Source organism: Metopolophium dirhodum, chromosome 8 (genome assembly GCF_019925205.1).
Source record: "Metopolophium dirhodum isolate CAU chromosome 8, ASM1992520v1, whole genome shotgun sequence".
NCBI classification, from domain to species: Eukaryota; Metazoa; Arthropoda; class Insecta; order Hemiptera; family Aphididae; genus Metopolophium; species Metopolophium dirhodum.
In genome coordinates, this window is record NC_083567.1 from 4,623,521 (window position 1) to 4,639,144 (window position 15,624).

Below are 15,624 nucleotides of genomic sequence, written 5' to 3' on the forward strand. Positions count from 1 at the left end.
TTAGAGGGCTCATTTTAGTCGATAATTTCACAAATTGAATTGATCAACACAATACGGTAAACTCTATTGTTATGTCGAACGTCGACATTTCGAATTTTTCGTCAATATATCGAACTCAATAATTATTGAAATCTCCTTTTGAAATAATTATAATATTAGGTACAATAAGACAATAACTCTATATTTTTCTGTTGCCATCGAGTTTCGACATGACGAGGGTTTACTGTACATACCATATTGTTATAGGTGACCAAAAACCATTTGTTTCCTTAAAAATTTTATTTTACAAAAATTGTAATTGTCGTCAATAATTTTACTCCTATAACATTTATCCTTAAAATACAAATACGTTTTGCTTTTCCGCCAAAATAATAAAAATAAAAAAACATACAAAGAAACGTAATAGTCTGTTGTGCAATGTGTAAGATGGGTGTTTAGATTAATGGTTTTTTTTCCAAGTTTTTACACGTTGCGACATAAGCATTATATTATTATTATTATTACTGCAAGAGATCGAGTATAGATCTTTTTCTCGACAATGACTAGAGGTACCCATAAAGGTGCAAAAAGCTATGCATTTCTATGTCATAATGCAATAAAATACTTTTATCTTGTAAATAAAACGGAATAAAAGTATAACTGACGTGCGGTTCTCTTTAAAAAGTAAAAATAAAATAAAAAACGATGTGACCTCTTCTATTCGTTTATCTTCGAGTCTATCTCACGGGTATAAAACGAAACTCAATACTATAGCTCTTTAAATATATATATAGCTATCTACTATATAGCTTAAAGGTAAATAAAAAAAAAAATAACGTAAAACTGTCACTGAACTACACATAGTATACAGTACGTATATAATAATATATAGTTAAAAGTGTGCTAAGCTCTACACGGTACTCGTAAGTAAAATGTACGAACAAAAAATATTGTGTGACGTATTTGATCTCTCGAAATTTCAATTAATTTTGTCACGAGAAACTACTACAATGGGTATGATAATTTTTGTTTGTACAAAATAATTAGATGTGTACTCAAGTAGTTAAAGCGATACAAAAGTGAAATTGTTTTCCCCTCTTAAATATTGGCTTTATTCGTTTTTTAATTTTTATAAACGTTTGGAAAATCATCTTTTCCTTCATTCTTTCCGGGCCGAACAAATATTCCTAACCACAGAGTAAATATTTATCATTGGAATTATTCTAACTTTAATTCATATACCGTGTGTCCGCGAAAACCGGGCTTACACTCTACAACTCAGTACCTACAGATTAGTACTCAGTACCCTATTGGATATTTTAGAATTCTGTCTGCGGGAGATTATAAATTAGCCAATAGCATAGTTTCGTGTCCCGCAAACAGAATTCAAAAATATGTTTAAGGTACTGCGAACAATATGGGTAATTTAATATTATACGGTGTACCCTGTTTTCGCGGACACACAATACACGTATTATTGTTATAATATAATATCGGGAACATTATTAATGTTATTTAACAAATATTGATTTTGTCTGGTACACTCGATGCATGAATATTGTTATAGACCTTAGGGCTAAAATGTATATGCAATAAAAAATTGTAAAATATGCAAAAACGATTTTTTTTTTTTATTTCTACATAACATTTAATAATTTTTACATTAAAATCAGAAACTAATTGAAACAGAAACTACTAGTTAATGATAACTTATTATTTATTATAAGTAGGTAGTTATTATTTCATTGGATATTGCTTCAAAGATAATATATTTTGATATATTCAAATTTTGAAGCACGAATGACCGGTGAAAGGATTTATGTTGACTAAAACTTGCCGTACTAATGAATACGGCTATAGATAGCATGGTTGCCCCATCGGCCCACGATTCCCATACTTGAATCTTATAATAATATGCCATATCTTAGTCAAGTAATTTATTTTTTAGAATTTATTTTTGAAATATTAATATTTTTTGAGTAAATTAATTTAGAACATAATAACTTTTTCAAAATATTATTTTTAACATGTGTATATTTCTTAACGTATTTATTAACTATATAATTTTCACAATTTTTGTCACAGTACGTTTAAGTAGCATTATTTTTTTTTTTTTTAGATATTTCTGTTACATCCGAAATTATATAATAATATTACAAGCCTCTAATGTAGGTACATGATACTTCATAATATCATAAGAATAAATAAACATAAATCAGGTGAATGTGTGTGTGTGTGTGTGTGCGTGCGTGCGCGTGTTGGTACGATTTATGAGTATGAGTGTCGATCTAAGTCATATTTTATTTCGTTGATTTTTTTCGACCTTATACGATCGTATATATACCGGCTTGTGAGCATTAATCATTGGCTTAGGCGCACATTGTTTGTTCACTCTGGAGGTGATAATTAATTTACTGTGTATACTAGTTAGTGTATATCATTAGCTCAGCGGGTGATTACCGCCTAAAATTAATCTATATTTATAACCAAAACAATATAAGTTTGATGGGCGTTATTGATTTTATACTGCGCGTTGCGACTTGTGGACTATATAGTTGTGTAAACTAAAAGCCCATAAACTCGGAGGAAAAATAAATATCTTAAATAATGTTTGTCTCTTGGGAATTTTAGTGGATGTCCCAAGAGCAAGTTGGTAGGCTCTGCAGGTTCAATAAAGTTCGTATTCTCCAATCAGAGAGGATTCTACAAAAACCTAAAATTGTGTATAATATTAAGAAGACGAAACTAGGGTAATTTATCTAGCCGTTTGTATAGCTGAAAAAAAATATAATTAAACTTGGAAAATAGTATATTATTTATTATTTATTAAGTATACAAATTCAGATCAAACTTCGAATCGCATTAAGTACCTACCTAATCATACAGTTTCTATTTCCGACAAGTCTGAAATATGTACGTAGAAATTTGAAAATTGAATTAGGTTAAATAATTACTATGGCAAGCAAAATAAATATTACGAAAAGAACTATAAGCTATTACTATATATTTTAATATTGCTATAAAAACATTTTTTTTTAATAATAATATTCGATTTTTAGTTTCAATAATTTCTGTTACATAAAAACATTTATTCGCCGATAAAAATACAGAATGTAAAATAATATAGTTTAAATGTATGTATTTATTTTTAATATCTAAATAATAATAATAATAACTGATTTAGAAGAGCCACTGGAAACAGGTAGGTACGTTGTACGTATTCAATACTTATAGGTACATGTTGTGACAGTAATTATTTGGATATAGGTTTAGACTTACACAGTTGATTTGTATACATTATTGCATCAAAATATCCAATCTATTACCCTATGAATATGAATTATTCTCAATTTAAAACACTTCATTTGGTCTCCTTAAAACTTACTTTCAATCGTAAAATAACACAATAACAATAGGTATTATGATAATAATATAATATCAATAAAAATATAGGAATATTATGATCTTGGCTATCGCATTATTATTTTAAATAAAAATGTATTGGTTTAAAATAATGTAATTGATGAATTAAAAGTGCTAAAGCAGAGTGCTTTTGATGTTTCTCATAATATTTTGAAGAAAAAAAACATTGTCGCAGACAGGTCACGTACACATGACTTTTGATAGTAAGCTGTTGGTGATTTGAATATTTCGAATGCAATAGATTAAAAAAACGTTTTTGAATAATTAATGTCCTCCTTCGATATTTTCTTTTCGATGGCAATTCAAAATAATTATAATATTAATGCATACATTTACGAATAGTATAAAAAATAAATATTATTGATACCTACTCGTAATATACACGCGAGTTTTTTGTTCGATTAAACGTATTTTTTACGACTTACAGGAACATGTTAAAATCGAGAAAAAAAACCCGAAATTAAATTACAACTAGATAGTACGAGGGTCGTTGGAATTGATTGATCGGACGTAGGTAACTATAACGTAGACCACAATAAGTAAATTATGTGCAAAAATGTAGGAATAAAAACTATCGATAGTACGCAATAATTATAATATTTGTCTGAATTATTGACATCTAAGTTGGTGTAAAACGTGATTTATTATAATCATAACTCATTAGTTTGTTTGAAACGGCAACGATCAATGAATAATAATTATTGTGAATTGTTATCGTTCAAAAATTGGAATTTTTCAGGTGCCTGACGACAGCCGTACTCAGCAGCTGATGCTCATAAATAATTAATAAACTCGAATTTCTACGTAAAAGTCTTATCAAGTGCGTATAAAATGTCGTGCAAGTGCGGTTAATCGGTACCTACTACCGTTTTTTTCCGCGAGATAAATAAAAAAATAAAGTATAAGTTTCGGCCACTTCTATGATGAAAGTATTACTTTTTTTGTTTGTTTCGAAAACTCAAGGTTTCCAATTGTATTAATTGAAGCTGCGATTAAGTACCTGTTGAGCAAATCCCTCGTTGAAAATGAACGCTGTCGCTGAATTGTCACAAAATTAAAAATAAGTATAAGCCGCGTTGTATAAAACGTATTAACAAGAAACGCGCCGCCGTTCCGTAACGACGCGTTTATGTGTTCGAGTTATATAACTAAAATTGATTAATGATTGAAAAACTTTGGACTTGTTTTGGAAATTACATAATTTTTCGAGAATAATAACAATGTTGATAAAAAATAATAAACAACGCGTAGGTTATATTGATCGAAATAACAAAATGTTTTAAGGTTTATAATAAACGAAATTACAAAATGTTTTAAGATTTATAATAATTGGTCTTTGGGGGTAAAATTTAAAGAGGTTTTTTTATTTTTCTAAACGACCCGACAGGCCTATAGTGCAAATGTTAACAAACATAAGTAGGTAGGTATACAAAAACATCAGTTCCGCGTTTCCAGAATAGTTTGATCGCGATATTCGAAATAAAATACTATCAACAAAAATATTTACTAAAACTGTGTGCTTTTGTGTACGCATTTAGAGTTTTATTAGTTTTGCATAGCATATAAATATAGCTACCAACTGAGTGGCGGCCATACATTATTACTGCTGTGGCATGTAAAGGACACCATATTGTCAATAAAAGTATTCAAATCATAGAAGTGCGTTCACCCTTTGTAAACAATTTTAGAACAGTTTTCCTTAACAAAAAAAAAAAAAGAAAAAAGGATAACTTTGAGCTATCTAATAGTATATATTGGCTCGACGCTTGCTTCATAATATGCCCAGCCATTGACAAAAATAAAAAAGTATTCAAGTAGAAATGAAATACGAAAATACACAAAGAAATAAATATCACTATGAAATATTTTCTTTTCTAAAAATATTTAATAATAGTAATGTTGTAATCATAACAGTTATAGATTCTGAGTGGAACAATAAATGTATTGGCCTTACATTGATTTACTATTTTTTTTTCGTGATCGTCTGCCGTCACTTTTTGGAAAAGTGAAAATGGTTTAGTCTTCTTCATTCTAAAGTCTTCTCAGGATTCGAGAGTTTCTGATAGAAAATTGTATCGAGTTAGTCCTTTGGGAAGGGTGTGTGGTCAAGAGCAAAAAATTCCCTGTCATTTTCTTAACAATCTGGAAAAACGAAAAAAAAATTACGGAATACACTCGGATTTCATGCAACACCAATTTTTGACAATTCCGATTTTATATTATTTTGCTGTAACTAAAAAACGAATAATCACAAAGATACATGAACATTTACCAAATATTTATCTTGGCATTTTTTTTTTTGAAATAGTATAATTTTTTCATAATAATTTAGTTATTTTTGAAGAGCTATGTATATATACAAATAATTATAAATAACACATTTAATTTATTTATATACATTCGAAATTTGTATTTTGCTGCATTCAAAAAATATTATTCATGGAGGGAATTCAAACTTTTTACCATTACGTAGGTATATTATTCCATACACAATGATATTTTTAAAATATTAGTGCAACCAACAGTGTTAGGTATAGTAATAGAAAAAAAAATAGAAAATAGATATTTCTAGAAATATAGACAGATTGTCTCCGCTCAGAATCGTTTTTACAATTGTATATATATATGATAATTCAAATTCAAATTCAAATTTAACACATCCATTGTTCTGAGTGTTCTGCCCTACCAAATGACGAGGTACACTCGATACATACTATATATACAGCGGAGCGAGTTTCCCGGACTTTCAGTTGAAAAATTACCATAAACGTCATAACGATAATAATTAAATCCAATCGGGTAATCACTATAGCATTGTTATAATATAATATAATGTTTGTAACGAGAAAGTGTTCGGATGTATTATTTGTGTTATGTCGACGTTATGAAATTTTCAGTCTAAATAACTCGAAAGTTCAAATCTTGCGTGACAGCTTGTGTGTATATTAAAATCATAATGTATACAATTTCAGAAAACATTTTATGTTTTGAAAAAGAAACAAAGAAACAAACAAAAATATAATAATATTATAATGCATAAAAAGTCCATATTATTGTTATCATTTATTACCATTGCCTTTCGGATTGCCTACCCAACTCGCCGCATTTGTAGGGTTATATTATTACAAAAACAACAACAAATACAATATTGCATTCATCATCGTATTGCGATATCAGAATAGTTTCTATCGCACAAGATGTAACAAGATTATTCATTAACCCTGCACGGATAATGCTAAACATCGCCGTAAGTTTCTTGTTGTTCGGTATAATAATGTATCATTAAATCGGGCATTATTCAAATGGGTCTCGATAAAAATAATCGCCGACATTAAAATAAACAGTGCTCGCAAAAGGCTCATAACATTATCCGTTTTGTTATTGTTATTTATCGATAAGATCTCGGGCGAAAAAAATAAAAATTATGTAAGTACGACCTCGCTCGGTGTCTAGAGCCGAAACGCTGCACTTTATTAGTGTACTCGTTCGCGATGATGGCACAATCGAACAACTCCAGTCCAAACGGTACAAAAATAGAAATCAGCGTTTAACAGGTAATGAATAATGCATTTGGATGCCATTCAGAATTATTCCCGAAGACATTTTTAGCCGTAAAAGGTATGTCGTTAACATTTCACGAACCGACGAGGATCCTCGTTACGAGCCCAATGTTTATACATGAATAGATGATTTGATCGTCTCGGTTGTTAAGGAAAACATTTTAAAAATATGTTCTATTTATTGACTATTTTCAAGTATTAGAGTAAAAATTGTTCGGGTGTATTTTGAAATTTAAATGTTTGATCGATCCGTAAATTGTATTGTCGCATCGTGAACACTCAAAACGACACCGGATTCACACAAACAAGTTGAAGTAAAATCATTTTCGTAGTGCGAACCAAAATCAAATTGAAAAACGCCATATATAGGTACTATTGTACTAATATACGATGATAAATTACTATATTATAACAATGAAATGATCTAATTTTCAAACATGTATCAACAACATTTATTGGTAAATAATACCAACCCAGCGCTAGGTGAATTCAACACAAGTGATATTTTTAATTTTTTCAACTCCGCCAAAAACAAACTTTCAATTTAAATATTATAATAGTATAATATACCTCTTAAATCGCATCAATGATGTAAAACAATTTGTAAATACAAGCCATTGTATAACTTGTAGGTTAATGGCCTTAGCAATCAGAGTCTATTTATTCTAATAAAAAACAAAAAAAAAATACCTACCCATACGAATAATTTTGAAATTGATAGAGAATAAATTGTATAGGTACCTACTTAATATATTATTATCTTTATATTTGACAGTCAAGTCGGTAGTCAACTGTTTGCATTTGATTTAATATAGAAATAATAATGTGTTGATACAGTTTTTTTCTAATGAAAATTACATTATATGGTTTTGACTTTTGTGTATACGTTTCAAGATTGTTTATTATAAAAATAAAGTTTAAAATTTCATCAAACCACTTTCGTATATATTTTTTGATAAAGCATTTTTGGCTAGAACCCAAATTATTCTCGGTCTAATTAATTGGATTTTTTTCAACTTAATAAAAACATTAAAAATGTAAATAAGTCAAATTTTTAACAAAAATATGCAAAGAAGACATTAAATTTGAACTTTTTCTACTACTGGTGTGGATTTTATCTATAGAATAAATAATGATATTTATATAGATTATATTATTATCTATCCTATTTTTCGGCTACATATAAATACTTTTCATACTCTTATAACATTTTTAGAATAACCACGGACCGATTTGCATGTGATTATTGATTTTAATTCATTTACAGTTTGTTTAATGAAGCGCAGTATGCAAATAAACAAATTATCCGTTTCTATATATTTACGTGTGTTGCATGTTAAATAGAAAATTAAATTTCAATTTTAAACACGTGGATTTGACACAATATTCACCCAATTTCACCATTATTAAAAAGTTAAAAAATATTGTATTGTACATAGAAAATAATATTAATACAATATTATTATTACGATTATTAGTTCAAAAATATTTTCATTAGAAAATATGCATTATTATTAAATTTGTATTCAAATAATTCTGTACCGTTGTGACAAAAGCTGATAAGTGCAAAAAAGTCGATTTCGAGATAATACATAATAACTGAAGAATAAAGTCGAAATTTTATTGGTGTCAAAGTATGATATCTGTACCTCTAATTTATTATATCTGCTATAACAACTTATAAGCGATAAACAAAAATGAAAATTGTGTAACTGGAGAAAATAGAATTGTTAAGGTACATGTTAATAGCCACATACCATCACCGGCCGCCCACAATTATTGCGACCATTAATGATAAGACACACAATATCATTAACAGCACAGACTCATTATAGAAGTCCATAATCAATAGTAAATATTCCTAATTGTCACTTTTCATGTTTTTCAGTGTTCCTAGATATCATTCATATTACTATTGCGATTATTGTTACCTAAATCATATATTCGGCGTCCTAATTGACAAAAGACTGACCTGGGGTCCTCATATCAAGTCAAAAAGAAAAATTCTTATTAGTCGACTCCACTTACTTCGGCCAATTCTGAAATCAAAATTACCCTTCCACACAAAAATAATCATCTACAAATCCTTATTACGGCCTATCTGGGCTTATGCTATCCAAATCTGGGGATGCGCTAAACCATCTCAATTACGTACCCTCCAAGCCTTCCAATGTATCACTCTCCGAATTATCTCTTCCGCACCTTGGTACGTATCAAACTCCACACTCCAAAATGACTTCCAAATAGAAACAGTAAATCAATTAGCCACAAAACATTATAAAAAATTCCACTCTAAATTACAATGTCACTCTAACCCTTTAATCGCTGAACTTGCTTCCAACTCACTTCCTAGTAATCCCCCTAGTCGGCTAAAGAGAAATTGGTGTCGTGACTTATTAAATGATTGATGGCTCATACCATCTAAGTTTAATTTATTCATATTAAGTCAATAATTGATAAATAATTAAAATAACGTTGGGTTCTATCACTGGATGGCCTCCCTCCTCATGTGTTCATGTTGTAAAATAAAAAAAAAAAAATTGTATGTATGTGTTCAAATTTGCTTATTATGCCTATTGTAGCATAGATTGTAAATATTCTATTAAAATAAATAAATAAAAAGAAAAAGAAAAAAAAAATCATATATTATTGTTTTATTTAAATCGTAATTATGACTATACGCACAGAGGTCAGTTGTAGCAGTGATAAAAATAAAAATAAAGAGCAAAACTATCACATTGAATTTGAATGATAAAGGATGAAAAACATCTTAATCATATTATGTTATCCCCTATAAATGAAAAATCTCCGTCTGGCTAAATTTAATTTACCGTTCAGATGCTAACACATTTTAGATGACAGTTTTACTTAAGTTGATTATATTGTGTTATTATTAATTCACACGAAATGTAATTATTTGTGACACTATTATAACATATAATTTTGTTGTTCCATTACATCAACTTGACATTTGGTTTTTCGTTGGATGAATAATATTATTATTATTCAGGATGTTACATACAATTTACTAAAGTAAAACATTACAGTATTATCGATCGTTGAATTTTCCAAATTAAATTTATTAATCCTTATATTATGCTCTTGTCAATATATTTTATTCGAAAACGTTTTTATAGAAACAAATCCAACAATAAAGTTGAATAAAACAATGCACCTACCTATAATATAATAAATAACTGTAATCTTAGCGGGAAATATGTTTACTTCGAATACATTTTTAGTAAATTTTCACCTTATTAATTTAAAAAGTTATAGAAACCATAATAATGTTTGTATTAAAAAAAAAAACGTTCATTTTGGTATTACCTACTTAACTCAACTATAATAATATAATGTGCAAATGTACTAAATCGTCTGCCAACCGCTCTAAGCACAGTTCTAATATTCTAATATACTGGAATAGTCTTAAAAATGTAAGCTCATAAAATTTTTCATTTTTTTTTTTGAGAGGGGTTGAGGACGTTTTTTAAACGGTTCTTCTGCACTGCCGCAGCATTTTTGTTTTCTCTCTCCTGCAATGAATATGTTAACGAGTAAACATTCGACGGCTCGTTTCGGTGTCACTTCACGTGTATTACGTGAATTCACCGTGTTCAAGGGGTAACCTTAATTGTATTTTTTTATAAATTGTATAGAGATAGGTATAACTCGTGTTATATATTTATCCCTTTTTTTATATACGTTGCTGTTGTTACACATTATATTGAGAAAATAAATTATGAATTTAGTAAAAAAATTTATAAAATCACAGTCGCATCATAATATTAGTATTTTACATCCTAATAATATACAACCTAACCTAACCATAGTAGACACACAACAATACTGATTGGACAATCCGTGTTTTTGTGTCTCGTGTTACCCGAATTTGAACTCGATAATTTTTTTTTTGACATTTTCATCCAATTGTGTCACCACGTGCGCTTTGACCAGTCATTATGGTGATTATACTAGATGACATAATATATATTATAAGACTAATAGATCATTATCATATTTTTCGTACATAGGATATACCGGACCGAACGACATTTTTTTTAGCAGCTCACAAATTGACACAATATATGGGTCCACTAAATAGATAGGTGAGTTTCTATTTCGTATAATAATATTTGTTGCGCTTATACTCAGACAAAGGTCAGCACTAACTAGTCAAAAAGTTAATTTTTAAATCTTTTTGACCTGACCGTTTTCTTATTGACTTACTTATACTTAACTAGTTAAATAACCTATTGTAACAATTACGTTTATTTTCAGTTAGGTATCTATAATATTATAAAATGAATACGCCAAGCTAAACTCGTGTTGATCCATGTACGCATATAATATAACTGTAGTTAAAACTAATTAATAGTTATAATTAATTAGTGTTTTGTTTAAAACACTAAAAAACAACTAAGTTGTCACTCTTTCATATAATGTCCAATGATTTTAAATGTACAAATCAACATTCCTTGTTTTAATCTTTTAGCTCACATAAAGGTGTACAATTTTATGTAATTGTTAAGCTATCATAAGTTAAGTTATACTAGTTATACTGTTAAGTCTATACTAGAGGCTTTTAAATAAAAAAAAAAAAAAAAAGGTGTACAATTTCCTAAACAATTACCTACAACCCTACCTTAGGTATGGTATGCAATAGGAAATATGAATTTAAATATTATTAATATTAAAATAATATTAACAATATTAAAATAATATTAATAATATTATAATAATATTATTATAATATTTGTCTAACAAAAAAAAAACTGAAATTTGCGCCACCAGTTTAAATTTATGCGTGACACAGGTGGAATTCGAAGTAAAAAATTCACTAACTCCTTTTTAACCGAATTAAGTTAATATATTTTTCTGCGCGTTCGCTTAAAACTTTTACGGTCTAATATATCGTTTGCTAGGTATATAACTCAACGACGTCGATTCGACGCTTCACTGACTCGAGTTAATATTTTGTCATCGACTGGCCCACCTTTGCCGATATTATATTATAATATTTTTTCAGCAGTGACGTAATTATTACGAGCGTGCCGGACAGTGCACTTGCACCCACTGGTATTATGTAACAAGTGCATATAGATGCACACCGCACACGACGCAGTCTTTTAAAACAATTGAGTAAATATATTCAAGTATTTAAATAATTTTTTTATTCGAATACTATTTTTCAAAAACTATCCGAATAAATCTTTTTGTATATTTTTAATCATCAAAAAATATTTCTAAAACATTAGCGGGGAAAAAATATATTCTAAAATTATTCGAATGTAGAAGACTGCATAGATGATTTTGTTTTTGCGCCTGCTACAGCTAAACTCCTGTCCTAAGAGAACGGTTTCGTTGTTTTTTTTTTAATTTCTTAGAACGTGTTAATATTAGTACCTAGCGATAATAATATGTAACCACTAAAAATGTTGAACGAATCTACTATAACTGTTTTAATAGAATGTCTGTAACACAACACTCTAACCTATTTATTATAATTATTTTTTTTTTTTGAAAAGTGAATACGAATACAGTGAAGATAAATCACAATTTCCTTCGAGATTTAAAAATGTTATAAATTGTTAAATTTAAAAACTTTTTTTAACAATTCCCGCCAGAAAGCATCGCGCGTATATTTTGAAAGGAGTTTTTGATGTTTATGGTGCATGAAAACTTAGAACCGCAATGGGCCAAAAACATCAGCTTATTATTATATTTATTTAGTACCTATATAGTTTGGCTGTATTACAAATCGAAAACAAAAAATGATCTCAATGACAGAGAAAAAGTTGTCGACCAGTTCAATGGCTGTGTCTGCACAGTTTCTGGACGTCGCTTAGCTTTAGTATGATATAATATAATATTTATACATATTACGCTGTACTCGCGAATTATTTTCAAATTTGAATATTTAATTATTTAATTTTTTTTTCAACAACAATGTTGATATTTCGCGTGTAATATTGTGCATAATCTATATTGAAAAGTGTTTGAAATAATATTGAGTTTATTGCGTTGAGCATAATATTATTGTTAGATAAGTAATAAAAAGTAATAAAATATTTTGGAAAAAAAACGATTGCATGCGGTCGAAGCGAAACGCGTGGCCATTCTCGAATAAAAGACTTAACTTTATCTCTAAATTCGCCCTAAATATGCCGTACCGACTTGAAGGTTTCGCCAAGCCCGGATCAAAGGGGGTCAAGGGGAGGCAGGGTCCCAAGGCCCATTGATTTTGGTAGCCCATCTTTATCCACGAAATATTATTTTTTTTAATGCATTCGAAACTGTTTTCAAAAAATAAAATTATTCTAATAAGTAGTAACTATAAAATAAAATGATCTGAATTTTATATCATGAAAAATTACTTAACGATAATGAATTAATACATATTCAATTTATAGTTAATAATTGACTACAATATGATGAAGTTGATTAAATGGTAGTTGTGAACTACTGCGTAGATAATATTGAGGTAGTCTGTATTATCTATGATTGTACGTGGTAATACAGTACAAAATTATACAACATTTTATACCTAGTCGTAAAAATGTAGTGATACAATTTTTTTGAAGTTAAAGTTTAAAGGAGCCCACCACAGGCGCAACTAGACCTCTAAAAATGAATAAAACGTGGGTCACTATAATTGTAAATGCCTCACAGAGCCTCCCCACACCCCGACTACTAAAATAACATGGGACATTGACAGACTGACTAGTGTAGCCGTGTATCGATCATATTTTTAACGTGTACAAACGTTAAGGTATCTACAAATAAAATTAATAAACGTAAAATTAATCGACGATCATCGCTCAATAACTTTATTAATATATATTATGATAAAAATTTTAATATTAATTATTAGTTAATATTATAATTGACTGTACATCTTAAAAAAATCCCTTAAAAAATGTGTGTACAAATTTCCCTAACCTAACCGGGCCTGTCCTGAATTGTTATCCTGGACGCGCCCCTGCCCCCCCCCCCCCACTGTGCCAACTGGGCCCAATCAATCCTCAATCCGGGCTTGGGTTTCGCACCTGATGCTGAATAATGTAATGGAATCACGCCAATGGTGTGTTATATACCTGTGTGGTCGTGTGCGACTCGTCGCAATCGGACATCGAATGACGACGACGACGACGGATTGTCCACACGCGTCGCGTCTCTCGTGGCCGGCACGACTTTTGTGCGACGGCGGCGTAGTCGCGTTTTATGAGCGCGCGACGGACGACCCCACCAGTGCACCGGACGTGCGCCGTTGTCGACGCGCTGTCGTCGAATGATAACAATAGAACAACGGCGTCGGCGGCTGCGGTGGCGACGTTAGCGGTAGCGTTAGTGGCGACGGCGGCGGTGGTGGCGGCGACGGTGGCTGTGGCCTGTGGCAGGACACCGCATCCTTTGCGGCGATACACACGTGACTGTGTCGGGCGCGCAGGATGCGGCCGACGAACGTTTCGGCGCGCATGGCCACGCGGACCGACGACGACGACGCCGCCGCCGCCGAAGTAACGCGTCGTCGGCCGCATCCTGTCGCGACCGTGGTAACTGGTAAACAATAATAATAAGTAATAACAATACAATATGCGATCAGGCAGTGGATTTATGTCATGCAAATGCATGTCAATATCGTTATAATAATTATTACACCGTTTATGTTAACGTCACCGGTTTTATACCGGACATACCGGGTTTGATGACTTCAAATTAATAAGGTCCGACAAACCCACCCTTGGGTTCTTAGGTTCTACATTGTGCTTATTTGTACCGGTTGTTATGGCTTTCTCACAATGCTTACTATTGCTTAGGTATATTAACGTATTAAAATATATCGTTTATATATTTTTGTATGGCTTATTAACCTGTTGGATTTAATTTAAGTATAAAAATATCATCAGCTGTCATTACAAATTGGGCTTCTGCCCGTTTTATTCAAACGAATAAATTATTATTATTGTTATTGTTATGACCATAGTACCATACGTCATAATAATAGTAATATGTCGTAATGTGACGTTTGTTTTTGGCGAATTTAGACAAATAGCATATCTATATAGTAATAACCACGAAATATACGGTCCATATAAACAACGGTTTATGATAGACATAAATTTCAAGATAACGAAAAATATTAAACAACCAGTGTCAAATTATATGGCTATCAATAACATAAGACCAACAATAAACTTTGGAAAAGTAAAAACGAAAAGACGATTTATATATAAAAAAAAAAAAACAAACGTTACAAACAAAAATAACAGATTTTTTTAATATGTAATGAATACACTTCACTTTTTAATAATTTAAACTATACCTACATAGTTTGTGATTTAAATATAATAACAAAATTTACACTGTATTTTGATAACTTTTTTTTAAATTTCGTTTGTTATGACAACCGTCGGTTATTATGACCTGTTTTTTCTGGTCTCTTAAACTTCATTATAAACGATTTCTTCTGCATTCGCAATCTGATAATATACATACCTATACTTACAATTACAAGTCCCCCAAATAAATAATATTTATTTTTACCGTTTTTACCGTTTTTTTGCACATTTAAAACATAATATTTGTGATTGTTGTAGTGCACACTTTATGTTTTAGGGTTACATTTTCGACATAATTACTTACGTCAAATCGTTACAGTTTG

General features: G+C 30.1%; 1 protein-coding gene across 2 annotated transcripts in view; it reads right to left on the bottom strand.

The window, feature by feature from the left end:
* LOC132950908 (uncharacterized) overlaps positions 1–14,376 on the bottom strand; it is a 164,916-nt gene extending 150,540 nt beyond the window's left edge. For both annotated transcript variants that reach the window (XM_061022524.1, XM_061022525.1), the window contains exon 1: positions 14,057–14,376. The gene's annotated coding sequence lies outside the window, so the exon portion shown is untranslated. The remainder of the gene's footprint in view (positions 1–14,056) is intronic.
* Between the last annotated feature and the right edge of the window lie 1,248 nt (positions 14,377–15,624).